The 22,365-nt window shown below is 42.7% G+C and overlaps 1 protein-coding gene across 4 annotated transcripts in view; it reads right to left on the bottom strand.

The window, feature by feature from the left end:
* Nucleotides 1-22,365, bottom strand: part of FHIT (fragile histidine triad diadenosine triphosphatase) — a 1,036,588-nt gene that overhangs the window by 1,003,064 nt on the left and 11,159 nt on the right. The window contains exon 1 of one of the 4 annotated variants that reach the window (XM_080995946.1): nucleotides 15,423-15,440. The exons of the other annotated variants lie outside the window; for them this stretch is intronic. The gene's annotated coding sequence lies outside the window, so the exon portion shown is untranslated. Of the gene's footprint in view, nucleotides 1-15,422; nucleotides 15,441-22,365 lie in introns of those variants that run through there. 4 annotated transcript variants of the gene reach the window in all.

Genomic DNA, 22,365 nt, shown 5'->3' with positions numbered 1-22,365 from the left:
TGATACAACCCCTGTACTGTTGGTGAGTAATTTCCAGCCTGATACACTCCCCCTAAAACAGGAGTCTTAAGATATTCTGCAGAGATCTTCTCCCAGTACCATCTTTAACAGAGGTATGCTATGTGGATTTGGAAGAACTATGTACACCACCTTGAGCTCTTTGGAGAAAAGGTGGGAGATGAATGAAATAATTGGAATTATGCTGTTGCGGAGGCACTTCTCTGCGGTGTTGTCCCAACTTTAGAACTCTTCCCTAAAGAGCTACATTCAGTCCCAACATTACTATCTTTCCAGCACTAGGCTGAGATTTCCCTGTTTGCATTTTTTATTTAGTTTTGGTGGTAACTGCTTTTCTTACTTAGCTGTGTTGTGTTTTAGCTTCTTCTATAATTTATTTCACCATTGGACTTTTTTAAAAAAAAACAAAAAACCATGCATTTGTGTTTTTTGAATTATTTTCAATTTTGTATGCAGAACAGAAATCTGATGACGTGCAGCCAATAAATACTTTAAATAAAAATCAATAAAATGAATATTGTTTTATTTTAAAAGGTTGGGTCACCTTGCTCCACAGCACCCCCAGGAGATTCCTGCCCAGCAGGCAGGCAGAAGGAAACTAGAATTCTGCTGCTTCTCCACTTCAAACAATCTACATGGTGCAGCCCCAGATGGCTCCATATACTACAGTTGCTCAGCAATGAAACTTTACTGGTACAACAGCATCTGGTGAAGCCTCGGCAGTAAGGCGAAGGCATTCAGGATTATTTCTTGCCGTGGTGAGTTCAGAATGAATCAGTGAAATTATGTGCTAGCAAAATCTTCATTGTAGTGGTAATAACTAGTCAGTGCGCACAGCCTGATGGAGAGAGAATGCAACTGTTGACGCAATAAGGCCATATGTGAGAAGCCATAAATGGATTCTCGATGCTCTTAAGAGACGAACAACCTGATCTTAATTACATTTCTTTTTTTTAACTTGGAAGTCAGACCTTTTTTTTTCTGCCAAAGTGTGCTTTGGGATTGTAGCCCAAGAGAGTCACTGGCTTGCCAAAGTGTTAATGATTTTGGTGAATGGATGTGGGGGTTTTTTGACTCTATACTCCTAACAACTCTCTCGTACCATCCTCTGCAATGCAACTTTATTCTCTGTCTTCTCCTCTTTACGTTGCCTTTCCCCCCCAGATTATCCCCTAAACTGCTTGCGCAGGTCCAGCGCTGTTTCTCCACACAGAGACACTGAGCATTCAGACTCGAGAAAACCAAGCACTCCAACGGCCGAATGGAGAACAGCTACAACACAAAGCCAGATTCAAACCATGTTTTAAAGTGTCAGTTTCTCTAGGCAATCCTCATCTGAAATTCTAATCATTTTTCCATTGCACACATGGCAGGAAAAAAGAAAGGCTTTGCCCTATTGGACCTGTGGTTTCCCTTATTCTAACTTCCGGAAATATTTAATTCAATTTCTAATCCTAAATGCACCTAGTTTCTTTGGTGTGCCCCACCCTGCTCTGGCAGAAGAAAAATCGTATTACCATTCTTCATTCTCTTTCCACGTTGACCTCACACTCATCTAGGTTATCAAATGCCTTAATTAGTCTTCTCTGCCCAGAACTGCTGTGCCTTCCACTGCATGGACAACTCTAGAACCCACAGTTTCATAAACCTCCTGTTTCATTCAATTCTACCTGTTTTTCCAGATTAGCAATTATTCTTGTAGCTTCTCCCCTGAACAGGACGCAACATGGATATGCTAAAACTGTCGTCTCTGAAGGCCACAATTCAAAGGTAGTCTTCCTACTGTGTGGTTTCTCATAACACTTCTGTATTATTGCTCTTCTGCAAACAGCTCAAGAGAAGCATTTATACAGTACGAGTGGAGGATCAGGGCTAGAATTAGGACAAGTTGACATAGCTGTTTCTCCTTCTCAGCCCATTGCTGGCACCACTGCTACCAAAAAGTCTGTAGCAGTAGCTGTAAGACATAAGAGAGAGGAACCCCCATCCACATAGAAATTATAACTAACTTCTAGAGGGCTCTGTTTTCCCCCCTAACACCTCCAGCTAAACCCTAAAAGAACAAAACAAATGTAAACTAAAAGAAAATAGGGTGTGGAGAGAGATGTATGATTTGCTAGCAGTTCCCTTTTGATGGCGTTCCTGTGTGATTAACACATCTTTGTAAATATGCATATCATATGCATATTTGCATATTGAGGTATTCCCCAGGCCTCAGACCCCTCCTTCTCCACACCCAGCTACTGCCCTCTTGAGACAGTGAACATCTTTGAGTGATGCTCTCCCCCATTTTCTGTTTTAGCTCTATGTGTTTTTGAAGGCTCAGAATATTTCTACTGGGTCTAACTTTCTACCCCGATCCTTTTTACCCTGTATATACACACTTTCTTTTGTGCAGAGGGGAGAGAAATGACCAGGCACTTGCTCAAAAATCCAAATATGCCCTCTTGCGGACAATATGATCAAGCTAGGGAACTATTGATTAAACCACTATTGGCAAATCGGCCGGGTCAATCTGAAGCCTACTATATCAAATATCTTCTGGACAACAAGTCCAATGATATCACAGTGGCAAAGTTTCTTTCAGTAGTCATACGAATCAAAGATCAACATAATGCTTCGGTCTCCCTTCCCTGAGGGGTTGTCTGTATGAAACTGTATTTTATTCTGAATCCATGTTATGGGTCGATGGACCGCAATAAAGATTATTATTATTATTATTAAATATGCCCACAGGCCTAAAATGGTCGGTGACCTCTGGAATAAAACATCTCACGTGTACAGCTAAAAATATAATGAAATGTCACTGCATCACATGGGCTCTCCTTTTCGGGGGGGAGGGGGGAATAAAGACTAATAGGAAGTAGTTTATGGGGCAGTTCCACTGGCATCACAAAGATCAGCTGAACAATATGATTATATGAATGAATCCCAACAAAGGAGGAAGAATGTGGACAATTGATTTTTTAATCCCTTCCCCCTCTAGAAAAAAATACCTCAGGAAAGAGGAACATCTAAGCGGTTCTGAACAAAAGTTTGGAAGAGCCAGACAGAAGGAAAGACAGCTTCAAAATGCCAGTCACAGAATATATTTCCGAATGTAACCCATCTGACGGTATTCATTCTAATGAGGGAAAGTGTCATTCCAGCCCCACTTCCCTTAGCAACATTCTGCTGAAATCTCTGTTTGACGAGAGAAATACCATATCACCAATCACCACAGTACAACTGCTCTGTCTCATGGTGTTTACAACAGTGACAGCTCCTGATGCTACCTTAAGGAGCACTAACCAGCCCAAATACCTTGCCACACACATTTCCACAGGACGTTAAATTATTTTTAAGAAATAAAAAATGCACTGCATCTGGCTAGATTCCACTTTGGGTGGGGTAGGGGGCTTTAAAAAAGGTATTGGTCAGGATTCAACAGAATGCTCATAGGTTTCCAGAAGGAGCCTCCTAAAAATAAATAAATCCCTGAACATCAGGGAGTTTCTGTTGCCGCAATCTGTGAGAGCCTATTTCCAGAAAGGAAGAAAACGGAGCAGCACTGTGTATACACACATCTCTTTGGATACAAGCCATTATATATTGTTGCGCATCATCCCAATCTCTGAATGGGGCAAGAATCCAGGCGCTCCAGACGCACATACCCAGGGTTCGTGTTTCCTTTTCGAAATGAGGCACAGCGCAGATTGTGGTGTCTTTATGATATATGGTTTATTTACACATATATACAACCTGAGCCTACGATGGAGGGGTTCACACCACTGACATCCCAAGAGGGACTTATTTCTCCCATAGCTGCAGCCATGGATTCAAATAGGTACAGTGGTACCTTGGGTTAAGTACTTAATTCATTCCGGAGGTCCGTTCTTAACCTGAAACTGTTCTTAACCTGAAGCACCACTTTAGCTAATGGGGCCTCCCGCTGCTGCCGCGCCGCCGGAGCACGATTTCTGTTCTCATCCTGAAGCAAAGTACTTAACCTGAAGCACTATTTCTGGGTTAACGGAGTCTGTAACCTGAAGCGTATGTAACCTGAGGTACCACTGTATCAGCCATGGCTCCGATCCTCTCTCTAGCTTTCTGTCTTCAACAGCCTGCTACCTTTTCCCCCTAGATCACATCATGGGCAACTCAACTCTAAGACTCTACTTTAAACTCTCCTTTTTTGTCTTGAGTTGAGGGAGGGGCCCCTCCATTTGCCATCTGGCACAGAGCTCCGTCTCTTTCCTAATGGTCCATCACCTTCCTTTTGTCCTCCTAATGGCCCATCACCACAGTTGACTTCCTGGTCAGGAAACTGGCTTATATTTTAACATTTGAATTGACTAAATTCCAACCCCTACTGGACCCAGGAATTTGAAGAGTCTGGTACAAACTCTTAACAATATATAATTTTTAATAGTGTGAGAACATACCGCAAAACTATGGTTTAGCCATGAAACCCATGGCCTGTTGCTTCCATTTTTTAGATTAAACCACAGTTCAGTGTGTCCAGACAAAATATAGAGAATCTTAATGAAAATGAGCTAGTTCTAAGAGTATTATTTGAAGTTGTTTCATTTCCACTAACCATAATTAAGATTAATCATAGTTTGTCTGGGTTCAAATACCAAAGTCAGTCAGAGCAGGTGGAAGCCTGGATAGGGGAAAGCTCATTTTTACCTTGCAACGCCAATGATTCTTCTTGCATCCAAGCCAGCCCAAACTAACCATGATCAACTGCTTCCCCTTAACATTTATAAATATTGAATGTGTATCAAAATAAAGAGACCTACCTAAAAGCTACGACAATCAGATACATCTGCTTTGGAGGCTGTATTGATATAATCTACTTATCTGAATGCTGTTTTATCAGAGTAGCACATCAACCGGCCATTTTTAGCAGTAGATTGAGGGATTACCGAATCCCTCAAAGTATTTAAAATATTAAAAGTAATCTACCTTGGGGTCACTGTGTGTGTGTGTGTGTGTGTGTGTGTGTGTATCTGAGTTACATGTTGCCAGGCTATATACCCAACACATCCCTGCTGCCCACTCCTTTCAGTTTTCATTTGTGTCATTATTTCAGAGTTTAGAGTAACAAGAAGTCTAACACTGAGCAGCCTTCACAGATTAAAGATGCCAACCCAATTACAGCCTTGCCCCTTATGTTTTGCAGCATTATATAATTGGTGTTTATTTGCTTTGATTTTTAGATGTTTTCTTTGATGTCAAACATTAATATTCATTGGTCCTCTAATGTTAAACTAATGAGAACCTTAAGCGTTTATAAGGATCCATTTAAATATTATGCTATGAATGCTGGAGGTTTTTGTGTGTGGAATTGGAGGCGATTTTGATCTGAACCTAGACGCTGACACGCTATCAGGTTCAACTGGATCCTAGGAGCTGATAACTGTTTAAGTTTGAGGGGTTGTCTTCTGGGCTAACAGAGAATCACTATCCATTGTATTGCGATTAAATCTAAAACTTCACACTGACACATTTGCACGGATGCCACAACAATAGCTCTGAAAGGCTCGGTATTATGAGCCAAGGATCTGGTGGCAACTTTCTATGGCAGCACAGCAAAGGACCAGCAGCCAACACAATATGTTCCAGTTACCACCCATAGAAGGTCAACATTGCTGTATTAGCAGGTACGCTATGTGTATCACACAGCTAGCCTCAGTTATTGTCCCTGGGACTGGGGTTACGGGCCTCTAATGTTGGTGTAAAATTTTATGACCTACATGCAGTGGCGAGAGCAGACAGGGGCGTGGCGTACCGCCTGCAGGGGTGTGGCGTGCATCCTGGGGGTGTGGCACGCCTCCTGCAGGGGCGTGGCACCCAGTGCGGGGGGGCAGCTGCGATGGCACCCCACCGGGACCACACTCCCGGGGACGGTGCGCTCCCCCTGCCCCCCTCTTCCTCCGCCAGTGCCTACATGGAAATTGCTAATTAATTCATGGCTGTTTGGGGTTCGTGGTTTTGTTTTATTTTCCAATTATATTACTTACGTTGTTGTAACCCAGCCTGGGAACGTATTATGGCGAAGGGCAGGTAAGAGATCCAAATTAAACAATTTCTAGAGGAGCACATCTGTTGTTTTTCAAAATCAGCTTATATAATTTATTTATTTTTTAAAAAACCCACACACAGTAAAAGCAGAAGACAGCAGCACATAATTAAAACTGCTGTATTTTTCTGTGTATAAGACTATGGTTTTTTCCCAATTTTTAAAGTTTAAAATTGGGGGGTTGTTTTATACACGGAAAGTTGTGATTATTTATTTCTTAATTTTGGGCTCAAAGAATAGGGATCGTCTTATATATGGGGGCGTCTTATATACACGGGGAAATATGGCATTTAGAACACAGAGGCTTCTACTGTAGGGTTGGCCGTATTTCAGAAAGTGAAAATCTGGATACAAAAGTTGTTCAGCTTTTCTTTTCTTTTTGTAAGAGGTTCTTTAGCTATTTTTTTCGGAATTCACCACTTCTAACATGGGCTCCTGACGGCCAAATCCTGGGAAATTTTAATGGAAAACACAGGCATTTGTTGTTGTTGCCATTATGTAAAGAACATACAGTGGTACCTCGGGTTACATATGCTTCAGGTTACATACGCTTCAGGTTACACACTCCGCTAACCCAGAAATAGTGCTTCAGGTTAAGAACTTTGCTTCAGGATAAGAAAAGAAATCGTGCTCTGGCGGCGTGGCGGCATTAGCTAAAGTGGGTTAAGAACAGTTTCAGGTTAAGAATGGACCTCCGGAACGAATTAAGTACTTAACCCGAGGTACCACTGTACTAAGTAGTCTGAAGGCTGCAGTGCTGCTTCTGTCTCTCTAAAAGAGATTCATGTTCTTTTTTCAAAATGTGCAATCCAGCTGTAGTGGCTGTATTGGATTAGTGCATGAGGTTGCCTTGACCCCACATGCTTTGAAAACGGATACAGGAATTCCCACAGGAAGCAATGGAGCTGCAGGGGCCACTAGGGGCGCACCGGAAGATGGCTGACAATAACATCTCTCCGACCCACACGAGGTAATTAAGAGGCTGTGATGGGAGTAAATAGCCTCCCTACCCCCCCCCAAGGTTGTGGGGGGGCTGCCCTTGCCTGCTGTGCCCTATACCACCCCCGAATTTGTGGGGATGGGGGCACTAGGCAGAATGTCCTCCTGTGGGATCTCGGCGCTCCTGGACGCTGTCTCTGATCCGCGCCACTAGCTGCAAGAACTTCAAAAGAATCAATTAGGAGGAAGCGAATGCACATATTTCAAGGAAGGAGGGGGAGTAAAGACTGCTAACTGAAGAGATCTCTGATAAACAAGACGAGTTGGAGAAACATGAATAAATCATGAGAAGATACGCCAAGACTCGGTATGGCAAAGGGACTGGATGGAGGAGGGGGGGAAAACTTTCCTTTCTTTCCTCTATGTGATTAAACAAGAATCCCCCCCCCTCACAAGTCAGAAATGTCGTTTTAATGACTTAAGTTGTGGATTTAAGACTGTGTGGAGATAAATTTTCTAACCAAAGCATGTTTTAAGAAGATCGTGGAATGCATAAGAGCTTTGGAATAACGCAGTTAAAAATACCGTCGCCATGTTGGCAAGCTCTGTCGGAGGACTTGGGTCTGGGAGGAGGAATAGAGCTGCTTTTATATTGTGTCCTCAGAGGGACTCAAGAACGACAGTTTGCGAGATAAATGATGGAAAGAGCGATGTTATTTATGAAAGCGATGATATATGGAAACCATCTCGATATGGGGATTGGACGAACGGAAAATTTCACACAGTTTTACAATTGGTGTTTATCTGCTTAAGGAGATTACCAGAAGAGATCATAAGGAAAAAAGAAAAAATGTATGAACAAGATGAGATGTGGAAACAGCAAGATAAGACTGGATAGAATTATGAACTTTATTTGGACTGATTTGGATATTAACGCAGTAGCAAGAAGACGATCGGAATCCCCCTTCGGAACTTGAAATATGGGTCCCCTCAACAAAAATTTAAAATTCGGCTTTGTAATTCGGAATTTATGTGATGTGATTTGATTTGATTGGTCGGTTAATAAAAATTATTTTTTTTAAAAAAGGAAGCAATGGAGCTGGATGGTGCTCCATTGCTCTAAGGGGGAATAGTACAGAAAATACATGTTTTTTGCCCATTCTGTTAATGCTGCAATACCAAACAGATTTACCTGTAAGTTCAGTACGCTTGAACCCAGTGGCACTTGTTCCTGAGCAGACATACCGTATTTTTCGCTCTATAGGACGCACCCGACCATAGGATGCACCTTGTTTTAGAGGGGGAGAACAAGAAAAAAAAATTCTCCCCCTCTCTGCTCAGCGCCCCTTCAGCGAAGTGGCAGGAGAAATGGAGCCCCTTCCATTTCTCCCCCCACTTTGCTGAAGGGCTGCTGCGCAGCTCTCCCTCTCTGCTGAAACCAGGAGAGTCTTGCTCTCCCAGCTTCAGCAAAAGGAACCCGAAGCCTTCGGAGCGCAGCGCGAGTTCCCGCTGCACTCCAAAGGCTTCAGGCGGCTATCCCTGAAGCCTGGAGAGCGAGAGGAGTCGGTGTGCACCAACCCCTCTTGCTCTCCAGGCTTCAGCGAAAGCAGCACGAAGCCTCCGGAGCGCGGAGGGAGTGCTCCCTCTGCACTTCGGAGGCTTCGCGTTGCTATCGCTGAAGCCAAGGAGCCTGCATTCGCTCCATAGGACACACACACATTTCCCCTTAATTTTGGGAGGGGAAAAAGTGCGTCCTATAGAGCGAAAAATACGGTACATAGGCTTACAGCAAGCGGAACTAGCCAGCACGGTGCTGTCTCTAAATTGTGGACTGCAACTTCTATCATCCCTGACCATTGGCCATGCTGGTTGAAACTGATGAGAGCTGAGATTCCAACAACATTTGGAGCGAGTTACCCCAGGATTACACTAAGTACATAATTTTGTTCCTGGAAGTTCTCTTTCCCGCAGACAAATCTCGGAGGGAGGTGGAGATTTATGTCAATTCTGATCTTGGGCAGAAAAAAACAAACGTAATCCACTCATTAGGCTTAACAACAGAAACATCTTTGGAGACCTAACAGAAACATTGCAGAATACATCTGAAGAGCTATTACCGTTGGTCTTTTAAGACTCTTCACTCACTTCTGTACCTTGCTTTTAAAACCAAAATCGATGCAAACAGCATCACGGGGGCAAAGGAATGATAACAAAATGCCAATGCAGAATGCAATGCTTATGTAACAGACTCACTGTTTTTATGGCCAAAAAAATAAAAAATAAAATGCTAAGAGCCTTTCCGATCGCAGCCTCTCCCTCCACACAAAATATCGCCAGAAGTATGTATTTAATAGAAACCTAGTTTCGTGCCAATTGTTGGTTGCATGATTGAAAACTGCTGTAATTAGCCATGCTTCACTGACTCATACTTGTATCCTTTTGTGGCTTTATTATTAGACCTCCTGAATTTTAATGAGCATGAATATTACAGTTCTAAGGGAATCTTTGTAATACACACACACACACACACACACACACACACACACACACAAGTTAATCCCGATATCTTCCAAATGAATTATTTTAACTTACTAATATGTTATATACCAATACAGGGCAAGTTACCATAGCTAAGTAATTACCATAACTTTTGCAAATCCTTTGAAATAAGCACTTCGGGCCATCTTTGGAAATAAAGAATCTGGTTCCTTTCACAGTTGAACATGTTATCCAAGAGTGGAGTCCTCAACGTGGTGCCAATGGGCACCATAGCACCCTCAGATGGAACCTGCTGGTGCCCATAAAGCCCTTCCAATTTTTGGTAGTGTTGTATTATTATTAAGGGTGGTCCTGGGGTGACTGAAAATCAAAATGCAAGCTTCTAAGCACCTCACCCTCCTACTTCACTTTCACCAGAATACCTTTGAGTATATGGGGTGCTGTGACGCTCCCTGTCAGAAACAACTATGAATTCAGAGGTGCTATGTGCATGTTGGCGTCTAGAAATAAGGACTCTTGTTGTTGTCTTGGGGGGGGGGGTGATGTAGGTTATCACTGTGACCACTTGTTTCTTGAACTGGGAATAAATTAAGAATGAGGCACAATGGAAACAAAACTGGAATTTTATTAACAAGCACTCTCTGAGGGATAAAGCTTAGAGGTTTCGCTACTAAAAGCACAGAACTTGGTTTCAGTCACAATTCCTTTTACAGATGTAATTAAGAACTTTGCTCATAACTTTCCTCTCTGTTTCTAATAAATCCAATTGCTCCTAGAATGGCTATCTGTTTTATTCTGGCTGTAAAATGCTTCTGGCTCCTTTCTGCAATCTATTGCTTTCCCTAAGGAAATTCAAGACATGGTTTGTCCTGCCTAGCAAACCCATAACCGCCCAGCTGCTTCCTTAGCCTGGCGCTATCTGCTAGTTAAACAGTCACATTCCACTTTTTTTTTTTGCTTGCCACTCACTCCTGATTGGTTGCTTCATCTGTCTGTCACACAAGCTACATCAGAAGGGAGACTGAAGTACACACAAACAACAAGTATCATTGTGCTTTGAGCAGCACTTAAAAACAGGCAGGACTCTTGCACCCCACCTAGTTCAAAACTGGTAACCAATGCTGATTGTCAGACCTTTAAAAAAACTGGTAAATTTTCCAATGCTGCAAGCAACTAAAATTCTATCACCGCCACACTTTAATTAACAACGTGGCACACACAAATAAAGAGAACTGGTTCAACTTAAGCGTTCTACCATCAAAGTCCACCATTGAATCAGATAGCTAGTTTTGACTATTGTTTCAGCTCAATAAAGGTTATTAAGGTATTAAACTGCCTTTCTCTGAATTCTACAAACCAGCTCTCCACATGACCTTTGTAGAGTTTTAAGATGTATACATATGCAGAATAAACAATATAATCTCTAAGAATATCCACAGAGCGCACCTGACCTTTGAAAACAGCGCAGCTAATTTTAATCAGATTTGTATAGCGTTAACCTCTGTGTCGACCTTTGTCAAGCTTTGTATAAATTCATAAACATCGTAGGAAATAACGAGGAACTAAAAGGAGGGGAGAAATCCATAATCCTTCAGCAAAATCATTTCAAGCCGGCTACCCAAGGAGTCATGTACTCCCTTGGCACTTATGGAACAAGTTGCACAAAGGGTGTGACGCGGCTGCCTTGCTGCCAGGTTGACTGTCGTTGTTTGTTTGCCTACTAGAAAACCCAATATTACATGGGCCAACACATTTGTTAAAAAGTGATGTTGCACCACAGCTGCCTAATCCATTTACAGAATTCTGCCACGATAGCAGGCTTCTTAAATTGAAGTTACAAATCTAAATACAGTGGTACCTCTAGATGCGAACAGGATCCGTTCCGGAGCCCCATTCACATCTAGAAGCAAACGTAACCCGTGTCTGCGAGTCTGCGCGGGTCACGTTTCGGCGCTTCTACGCATGCACGTGGCGTCATTTTGAGCGTCTGCACATGCGCAAGCGGCGAAACCCGGAAGTAACGCGCTCCGTTACTTCCGGGTTGCCACAGAGCGCAACTCGAACGAGCTCATCCCAAAGCACATTCAACCCGAGGTATGACTGTATGAGTATTCAATCAGCACAACTGAATTGGCCTGCTAACAACTAAGTGCCTTTTGGCGCCTAGGAATGCATCTCACTAGCTGAGGCATAGGCAAACTCGGCCCTCCAGATGTTTTGGGACTACAACTCCCATCATCCCTAGCTAACAGGACCAGTGGTCGGGGATGATGGGAATTGTAGTCTCAAAACATCTGGAGGGCCGAGTTTGCCTATGCCTGCAATAGTTGGTCTCATAGCCCTGACCCTCCAAGGTAGTGGTTTGTACAAATGTACAACAACAATTGAGGTTATTGGTTTGTTTTGTTCTTGTTCCTGTTCTGTATTTTATTCTGTATATTGTGTTTTTATTTTTGTATTTTTATGCTGTGAACCTCCCTGAGATCTACGGATGAAGGGCAGCATATAAATTTAACAACGACAACAACAACAATTTATATTCTTCTTGCGCAAATCTCAGCTAACTGTACGTACAAATTCATTTTAAGGCAGTTAGTTACCCTTTAGCATTTCATCATATTCATGAGGGGGAAAAGATGGAACTGAAAAGTTGTCACCCTGGGGTAAATGTGTCTCAAATTAATTTGCGGCGGAGAAACCTGCTACACTCAAGCAACTTCCACATCACAAAGGGTAACGCAGGTCAAACATAGCAGGCTTTAGGCTTAAGCCAGTGGTTCTCAAAGTGTGTTGTGTGCCACACTGGTGCGGCAGGAAAGAATGGCAAGTGTGGTGGGAAGATTCAAGATAAATCAAAGAAACATTTAAACATTTCAATGTAGTATAATATAGCATGGTATGGCAGCAAAACATATATATTTTTTAGTTGTGCTCTGTTATAAATATTTTGGGAGAAAATATGTTTATAGAAAATAAGCATCTAACTGCCTATTTCCATGTGGACTTTGTTTTAATCAAACAACAACAACAACAGATTGATTCAGAAATGGTACAGAATAGACTTATGAATGAACACATGTGAAAGCGATACAGGGCAGAAATAGTTAAGTCTTCCATATGGTATTAGCAATGATCACAAAATACATGGATGTAGCACAACCCCTTGCATAATTCACAGAAAGATGTAGGTACAATCTACCCAGCCACAAGACCAAGAGTACAGTAAGCCTCCCTTCTCCAAGATCTACCACACAGTTTATTATAATTTTGTTTGTTTGTTTGTTTGTTTGTTTGTTTGTGCCCCACCCATCTGGCTGGGTTTCCCCAGCCACTCTGGGTGGCTCCCAACAGAATATTAAAAACATGATAAAACATCAAACATTAAAAACTTCCCTAAACAGGGTTGCCTTCAGATATCTTCTAAAAGTCAAGAAAGTTGTTTGTTTCCTTGACATCTGACGGGAGGGCGTTCCACAGGACAGGTGCCACTACCGAGAAGGCCCTCTGTCTGGTTCCCTGTAACCTTGCAGTGAGAGAACCGCCAGAAGGCCCTAAGAGCTGGACCTTAGTGCCTAGGATGAATGATGGGAGTGGAGACGCTCCTTCAGGCATACTGTCTTGCTTCAGACCAAGGCAGCAGACCCTTTCTTCCTCCCACCAAAACATGACAATGAAATCTCACACAAGTGTTTCGTCGAAAGCAGAACAATGTCAATTTCAAGAAAAGTATTAGCAGTGGCTTTTGAGCACTGAATTCCTAGAGCCAAGCCGATTCATGTTTCCATTATTCAGCATTTCAGAGTGCTGCACCAATGCACAAACACAAAAGCCCACAGAAAAAGCCTTCATTATCAGTTATTAGTATTAGTAAAGAGATCCACCAGCAAGATGAAAAGCGCAAATGATGAGAAGCAACAAGCTTCCCTCTGTCTCTCTCTCTGGCGCGCACACTTTTCCTTTTGTTACTATGGCAATTCGGAGTTCAGAACATCTGCCTTCATTATCCAAGGCTTTCCAAAGAAAGGTGAGAGAGTGTACTTGAAAAGTGGCCTCCTGGCCTATCTTGTTCGAATTCAATTACTGAACAAGGTCGTTCTTAAAGCATTGAGTATCCTGAACCAGATGCAGGAGCAAGAAATGCAACTGGAACAGAGATCAGGTATGAGTTATTAGTGCACAGGTGAAGCTATGTTTGGGGGAAGCTATTATTGCCCTAAATTGCTTGTGCTTTCTCATCAGAGGACATGAGCTCAAATTAGCTCCAGATTATGTGATGGTAAGACTGTAACTTATTTGCCTCCGTGACACAAAGGATGTTGGCAACAGAGAACTGCCAACACCTCCAGAGGAGCCCTGAGAGAAGTGTAAAAGTAATCATTTAAACCACATTAAAAAAAAAAGTTGTAGCTGTCTCCTTCTCACAAAATTCAATTTTTATATATTGTACGTTTCTTCATTCCAGCAATTTTCACCAGCTTGTAATTTTTTTTATTTTTTTTAAGAGAATGGCAGTAGTTTTTGGCCCACTTTAAATTGTGGAGCAAGCGAAATAAGCCATTTTATGAAATGTTCAACCTATTACCAAGTAACACGAAGTTGGATGAAAGCCTTTATTTTCAGAGCTATACCTGCACCTGCCCTATATTTGAACTTTAAATACCGAGCCTCCTTCTTTCATTCCTACTCGCCTCCAAGGCAGTGCCAACGAAAACAGAAATGGGGTTATCCATAAGAGTCTTGGGCACAAAGGAAACAGCTACACCTGGCATCCCATCAGTAGCTCTTAAAGATGTTAACAGGAGTTAAAATCACGTATTTTTAGGACACAATTGGAATCATTTTGCGAAAGCCTGGACCCAGGACTCTTAACATTTTTATTATTATTATCGTAATACAGCACAGTATTATGAAGCCTCTGAAAAACAAGCTTCGGAGCTGAGGGAACATCCATTATCAAGGTGCATTGCTCATTACAACTGTTGCTGAACATTTTCCTATATTACAAACAAAAAACAGTACAGTCATACCTCGGGTTACAGATGCTTCAGGTTGCATTTTTTCGGGTTGCAGACCACTGAAATCCAGAAGTACCAGAACGGGTTATTTCCGGGTTTTGGTGGTCGCGCATGCTCAGAAGCACTAAATTGCGCTTTGCGCATGCGAAGAAGCACCGAATCGCAACCCACGTGTGAGCAGAAGCGCTGCTGCGGGTTGCGTACGTGCAGCCCGCACAGATCACGTTCGCAACCCGAGCGTCCACTGTATTAGAACAAAATGCACCCACCCTTTCCAAAGATGTAAAGTCAGATAACATCAGAATTTGCATCCCTTAAATTGTCATATTCTGGTTGTGTGGCAGTTGCAGTTGCCACAGGCTAACACAGCAACCAATATTTTTATAACGTAGTGTAGGTCCCCCAATTTTCTATTTTGCACTGCACCACAGGATCCAACTCCTAGGGGACAAGGTTCCTTCAGCTCCCCCCCCCATAAAATATTTGAGTGGGGTGCCCCCCTCCAAGTTGGTGGGCATTGCCATTCAAATAGTGTGTGCGCACCTGGTCATGTGATCAATGTTGAGGGCCGGAGCTTACCTACCCCCCCCCCCGACATATATTATTCAAGTTGGCACCTCTGCACTGTACAGGATAAGGTAGGCATCCTCAACCTCAGCCCTCCAGATGTTTTGGGACAATTCCCATCATCCCTGACCACTGGTCCTGTTAGCTAGGGGTGATGGGAGTTGTAGTCCCAAAACATCTGGAGGGACGAGTTTGGGGATGCCTGGAATAAGGTATGCCAACCCATCAGAAATGTGTCTTTTGGCTTCATTCCCCATGCTATTTTTAGTTTATAAGTTACTTTTTCTATCAGCACTAATTGCCAGACTTTTTTATACCATGTGGTCAATCTCACAAGTCTCCAAGAAGTTCCCGTATGTACCGACTGGTCAGCTTGACGTCAGTATCAGGAGAAGTTCTAGAATAGATAATTAAACGGTCATTCTGTGAGCACTTAAGACAGGATGCTGTGATTACTAAGACCCATTATGGGTTTCTCAAAAACAAGGCATGCCAGAAGAATCTCATTCTGTAGAAGTGTATCTCGATTTCAGTAAGGCTTTGGACAAAGTCCCCCACGATATTCTTGCAGGGAAGATGGTAAAATGTAGGCTGGATAAGGTAACTGTTAGGTGGATTTGTAGCTGGTGGACTTACTGAGCCTAAAATGTGCTCACTACTGGTTCCTCATCATCTGAAAAAAGGTGACAAGGTGTGTGCTGCGGGGTTCTGCCTGGGCCTGTTGTTGTTGAATGTATTTATAAACAAATTGGACTAAGGAATTGTGGGGCTGTTCATCAAAGTTGCAGATGACACCAAACTGGGAGAGGTTGCTAATGCTGCTGAAGACAGAATTGGGATTCAAGACGACCTTAACTCACTGAAAAACTCATTGGCAAAACAAACAAAATGAATTTCAATAAGGGGAAATGTAAGTTTTCTACACTTAGGCAGAAACAACCAGCTGCACAAGTATAAGATGGGGGACATCTGGTTTGCCAGTAGTACATGTGAAAAGGAGTAAGGGCGTCTTAGTAGACCACAAGCTTAAATGAATCCACAGTGTGATGCAGAAGTAGAAAATAAGCTAATGCTGTTCTAGACTGCATCAACAGTAGTGTTCAGATCAAGGGAGGTAACAGTCCCACTCTATTCTGCCTTGGTCAGACCCCACCTGGAGTACTGTGTCCAGTTACGGGTGGCACAATTTAAGAAGGATATTGACAAGCTGGAATGTGTGGAGAGGTGGGCAAACAAGATGATCAAGAATCTGGAAAACAACTTTATGAGGAACAGTTGAGGGAACTGGATATGTTTAGCCTGGAAAAGAGAAGAGATATGATAGGAAGAACCTTTTGATGCGAAGAGCTGTTCAACAGTGGAATGGGCTCTATTGGAAGGTGGTGGACTCTCCTTCCTTGGAGGCTTATAAGCAGAGGTTGGATGGCCATCTGTCATGTTTGTTTTAGTTTAGATTTCTGCATAGTTAGGGGTTGGACTAGATGACCCTCATGGTCCTTACCAAGTCTATAGTTATATGGCTTTAGGCATGATCCTTTTGAATGTAACCACTACATAAATTGTGGGCTTACTGCATGTCAAAATACAGGAAACAAGAACAAACTTGATCAAACCATAGTTTCCCATTACAAATAAAGCAAGCCCTCTGTCTTGGGATGTACTCTTAAATTCTCAGCAACTGTCTACTACTAACTGAGTAATATTCTTGCTTTACCAAGTCCCTAACTTTAAATTATCAGTGGTTCTAGGGGTTTGATTTGATTTGATTAATGATTTGATTAATAATATACATCCTAACATGTTAGTAGTGTTTGTTTAAAGATGTAAAATTATTCATTATTAATTAGCTAAGAATCATTAAAAATATTTTAGAGGTAACGAACAATAAAGAAAGCCGGTTCTTCGCTGGCTTACAACTGTTTAGCTAGACAAGTGACAAAGCTATTGATTTTGATGAGTTAGATAACGAAGCAAAGATAAGAATCAAGTAAGTGAATCCAGGATACTAGGAAGGAATACACACCTTTGGATATTTACCTTAAGATTTCATCTGGCCTGATGGAACGATTCCCTCCCCGCATCCTCCTCCCACCATGTGCTGCTCCAGGAGCTCTCCCAATTCCCAAGAGCCAATTCGGGACAAGGGGAGGAAAGCCCATTTGTGCAAGCATAAGTCCTTGTGCAGGCCTTTCAGCTCATTAGGTGAATCCCACCCAAAAATATTTCCATCCCATATATAAACAAGTGGTCGGGGATAACTTTTTGTTTTGCTTTTTATCCACCAATTGAACACAAAGCCAGATTTCTGCCTCTGATCCGGAAGGCACATAACCGTTCCGAGCTGTTTCATAAACACAGAGACGACCTTTCTACTCCTTAGTCCTGCAGTTGTCAAAGCATAAATTGTTCCTGGTTAGGCACAGGAAGTTGCTCAGGGCCACTTTCCTCCAGTTTCCCTCCCATCCAACTTATCCTTGTGTTCTGAATGGGCCATAAGATGAAGCCCAACTCCTCGAATCAGTTCAGCATCTCTCTGCATGTCCTCACCTGCTCCCCCTGGTACTTTGTTTACTGAGGTTGTTGTTTCAAAAGCCTGAAGAAACATCACAGCCCCCAGCCCTCTAATAGCCCCCTTTTCCTCTTCCTCCAAGCTATAAACAAAATGAAAGCATCACTAGCGAGGAAGCTTCTTTTTAGATACAGTTGTACCTTGAAAGTTGAATGGAATGGAATGGAATGGAATGGAATGGAATGGAATGGAATGGAATCCATTCCAGAAGTCCATTTGACTTCCAAAACGTTCAAAAACCAAAGCGCAGCTTCTGATTGGCCGCAGGAAGCTCCTGCAGCCAATCAGAAGCTGCGGAAGCTCCGTCGGGACATTTGGCTTCCAAAAGAATGTTTGCAAACCAGAACAATCACTTCCGGGTTTGCAGCGTTCGGTAGCCAAAATGTACAAGTTCCCGGGCATTCGACAACCAAGGTACAACTGTACTGCTACAAAAGTGGCGTTCCCTTTAAATAAACCCAAACTCAGTGGCCCATGTTTTCATTTGACTTCTTTATCTTGGTCCGATACAAATATATTTCAAAACAGAATCCTTTCCAATGGTACTGGCCATTCGGCCTGTTAATTGGTAATTGCTTTAAAACAGCATAAGCAATGTGCAGCTATTAAAACCTCTTCATAAAATCACCTGACAACCTGCAAACAAGAATCAATACTGACTGTTTGGTCTAGCCATGCATGACAATGCATCATTAATTTTTACAGGGAGGCTGCTAACGGTGCTGCAATGCCAACATTACTTTGCAAAATATATGTGTGCAGAGCCAGATACGAACATTAAGATGATCATGATCTACTTAGTCACAGCGCTGGGAGCAAAGTTTGCACATAACCCTGATAACAGAGAAACGGCAGAGCACGTTCACCTGGAGGGGGGGTAAAGTTAGGGGGTAGGAGAAGAAAGTCAAGCATTTCAATGAGAAATGTCTTCGGGAGTGTAAGCTAGGTTAGAAGAAAGCCAAAGAAATGTCCTCTAGTCTGTTACTTCTCAAAGTGCTCTGCTCTCTTATGATGCTTGTGACCCACATATCGGCTTTGATGCTGCAGTTTTTCATTTGCTTTCCAAAAGCGATGCAAATTCTTGAGACCGAGCGAGGAAATGGTGTGGGCATAAGAAAAAGAGCAGCCAGTGCTGTAGGTCTGTATTACCTCCATCACCACATTTTCCAAAGGCATGTAGCTCCATGAACTATGAACCCACAAATCTGGTGCCCCACACACCAACACCTCTGCCAGAATTTGGTGATAGTTTAGTGCTGATGTTATGAAACAGGATGGTCAAACAATTATGCCTGGAGTTCCTTTGGAGTCCCTAGTGCAGCCCACTACACCTCTCTACACAAATTTAATAATTAATTCAATTATTATTATTATTATTATTATTATTATTATTATTACTAAATCATCATCCAAGCCAGAACCTGACACCCTTACTTGGGACAGTGAGGCTGAAGCATCACATGCATTTACGTTTTCCTTGCCCCTCGCTCCCGTCCCATGACATTTAAATTAGCAATGAGGGTGTTCAAGGTGTGTAGAGAGAATGGAATTTGCAACCTGCCAGCATTTGTAGCCAAAGGGGAAGGGCATAGAGTAGGTGGTGGCGGCCTTTGATCAGGCAGAAGGCAGACTTGGATTTCAGGGGTGGCTAGGTTGACAGCATGGGCTGCTGCTTTCTTTCAAAGCTATTTTGGGAGGGCAAGCAGTGGAATGTGGGGAAAAGGCCTAGGTCAGAGCTTTCCAAACTTTTCATGTTGGTGACACACTTTTAGACATGCATCCTTTCGCAACACAGTAATTCGGTTTTACTAGCAAACCTGAGGTTAAACTAACCCCTTTACAGCCCCTGGAAGAGCATGGGGAGCATTCATCATGACACAGTTTGGAAAGCTCTGGTGGAGACTTGAAAGCTACAGTGGCAGCACACTAAGAACCAGAGGGAACAGGTGACTGAGGGTCAGAAATAGTATTGGTGAAGGGAATTGGGGCAAGTACAGTGGTACCTCGGGTTACATACGCTTCAGGTGACAGACTCCGCTAACCCAGAAATAATACCTCAGGTTAAGAACTTTGCTTCAGGATGAGAACAGAAATTGTGCTCCGGCGGCAGCAGGAGGCCCCATTAGCTAAAGTGGTGCTTCAGGTTAAGAACAGTTTCAGGTTAAGAATGGTCCTCCGGAACAAATTAAGTACGTAACCAGAGGTACCACTGTAATGCACACTTTAATGACAGTTTATTGCGTATCCCAAGTATAACTCACCCATGAATTTCCTGTACCAACTCAAGAGCCTGATCTTCATGGGCCTGCTTTGAAGGTCTGCTACAAGGTTTTGACCCTGGAACCACTTCTGTTTCAGTCTAACATGGTTTGTAAACAAGCTTTTCTGAGACTAATCCCTAACCATGCAAAAATCAGCTCTTTAACCCAGGAATTGGAGCGTCTCAGTAGCCAAAGATCATTAGCCATATTTCAGGAGCTTGTTGCTTTTGGTACATTTTTTCAACACTTCATGGTCGCAAATGAAGACAGCAGAAATGATTATGGGAAATAAGAGAAGACTCGCATGTCTGCATGATCACTGAAGTCCCATACAACAGAACCACCACTGCACAAACTCAGTTTCACATATACCCCATTGCTCTTCCAAAGAACACAAAGCACTCGTACAGCACTGAATACAATTCCTAAGGTCCAAAGTGTGATTTCAATTTTTATAAACCTGATCTAACTAAATGAGACTCCTCCAGATGGCCTGTTTATTGCACATTCAACATTATTTCCATGCACAAAGCTTATGTGAGGTTACACAATGTCTCATCTATACTGAACACTTACAGGTAGTCCTATTTGCGGGGTGGTTATATGACAATGGGTAGCGGGTGTTGACAACGGGTGGCACTGTGGTCTAAACCACAGACTTGGGCTTGCCGATCAGAAGGTCGGCAGTTCAAATCCCCGTGATGGGGTGAGCTCCCGTTGCTCGGTCCCAGCTCCTGCCCACCTAGCAGTTCAAAAGCACAAAGTGCAAGTAGATAAATAGGTACCGCTCTGGCGGGAAGGTAAACAGCGTTTCCGTGCATTGCTCTGGTTCACCAGAAGTGGCTTAGTCATGCTGGCCACATGACCCGGAAGCTGTACGCTGGCTCCCTCAGCCAGTAAAGCGAGATAAGCGACGCAACCCCAGAGTCGGCCATGACTGGACCTAATGGTCAGGGGTCCCTTTACCCTTTACCTATATGACAATGAGCTTCCATTCTGATTTCATCTTGATTTGTTTGCATGGCTATATGTTTTCATGATAATCAATGGTTTATTCCTCATTTTTTGTGTATTTCCCTGTCACTTCCCTAACTACAAAAAGTTTTGGGTTTGTTTGTTTTTAAGGTGGAAGTGTTGTGCCAGAGCAACAGACTACTTTAATCCATTTTAATTGCGCAAACCTCAATTTCTGGTATGCAACTGAATCTTTCCCACAAAATACTGAGTTGACCAAAGGATAACCCACCCATCTCTTGCACAATTGGCCACTTCCTACATGGTGGCTCTACATACATACATACATGCATGCATGCATACATACATAATTTTATATGTATGTCCCCTTTCCACAGTTCAAACCATCCTCAAGGCAGCTTACAACATAAAAAATACGTAACTACAACATAACGAAAGTAGTTATAAATAAATAAAACATTAAAAAATACACAACCAAACAGTTTCCACATAAATCACAACAAGATCTAAAACAGATACAAAAAAACAAGAGCAACAACCCCTGTCCCAACGAAAACTCCTAAACAATGCACCATCCCAAGAGCCTGTTCAGTAGCCTCGGCTTTTGTAGCTGCAGTCAGTCAGGGCTCTGCCCACCTAGGCCAGGTGGAAAAGTCTTCCAGGACTCATAGCCAAGATGGTATTTCAGCTGCGAAAAAGAAATATGAGGCTACCGAGAAGGCTGATTGGGAAACTTAAGCTTTCCTTAAAAATGACTAAATACTGGAAGCAACCCATTTTATTTATCTTACTGTATGGTATTATCTACAGTATTTAGCAGAAAAATTCCCAAGTGCCTGGCAGAATACAAAAAACCCCCCAAACAAACCCAGACTATGTAATGAATATGCAGAAGAGGATTTGGAAGACAGCAGATGACAAATGGAACACGAGTTTACAGCAACATAAAACAGCAAATCCTTTCATGTATATACAAGGTTATCACTTGCAAAGCGGCAGGGTAATCCTGCTTGAAGAGAAAGGTTGCAATAGATGACCCAGGTCATCCCCTACCCTGCCAACGCCCCAATCCTATCGGCTGCGGACCTTCTAGCAAGATATGTCAGTAATTCCAGGTAAGAGCTTTCTTAGTGAACTCTGAAAGCTAAACAGACCATGAAGCAATTAACAGCACAATCCTATCCATTCAGAAGCTTGTGTTCAGTAGCGCTTACAACCAGGTAACTGTATATCGGATTTTAGCCAGCATTAACAAAAGCTGCAGTCCTCCGCTCTATTCACACTTCTGTTTACCATGGGCTGGGTTTTTAATCTGTGCTTAAACAACGTTGTCTAAAATGTAAATGGATCCTGTATTTTGTTATGATGAATTGTTTCTCAAACCAGCTTCATATCGATCGGGTGTCCTTAAGCCATTTCCAGTTTGTCTCCGGCCGAGGCCTGAACCCCTTTACA

This window comes from Podarcis pityusensis, assembly GCF_964106645.2.
Source record: "Podarcis pityusensis genome assembly, chromosome: 2".
Taxonomy (NCBI): Eukaryota; Metazoa; Chordata; class Lepidosauria; order Squamata; family Lacertidae; genus Podarcis; species Podarcis pityusensis.
Note: the sequence above shows the minus strand (reverse complement) of the source record. Positions and strands in the feature narration are given on the sequence as shown.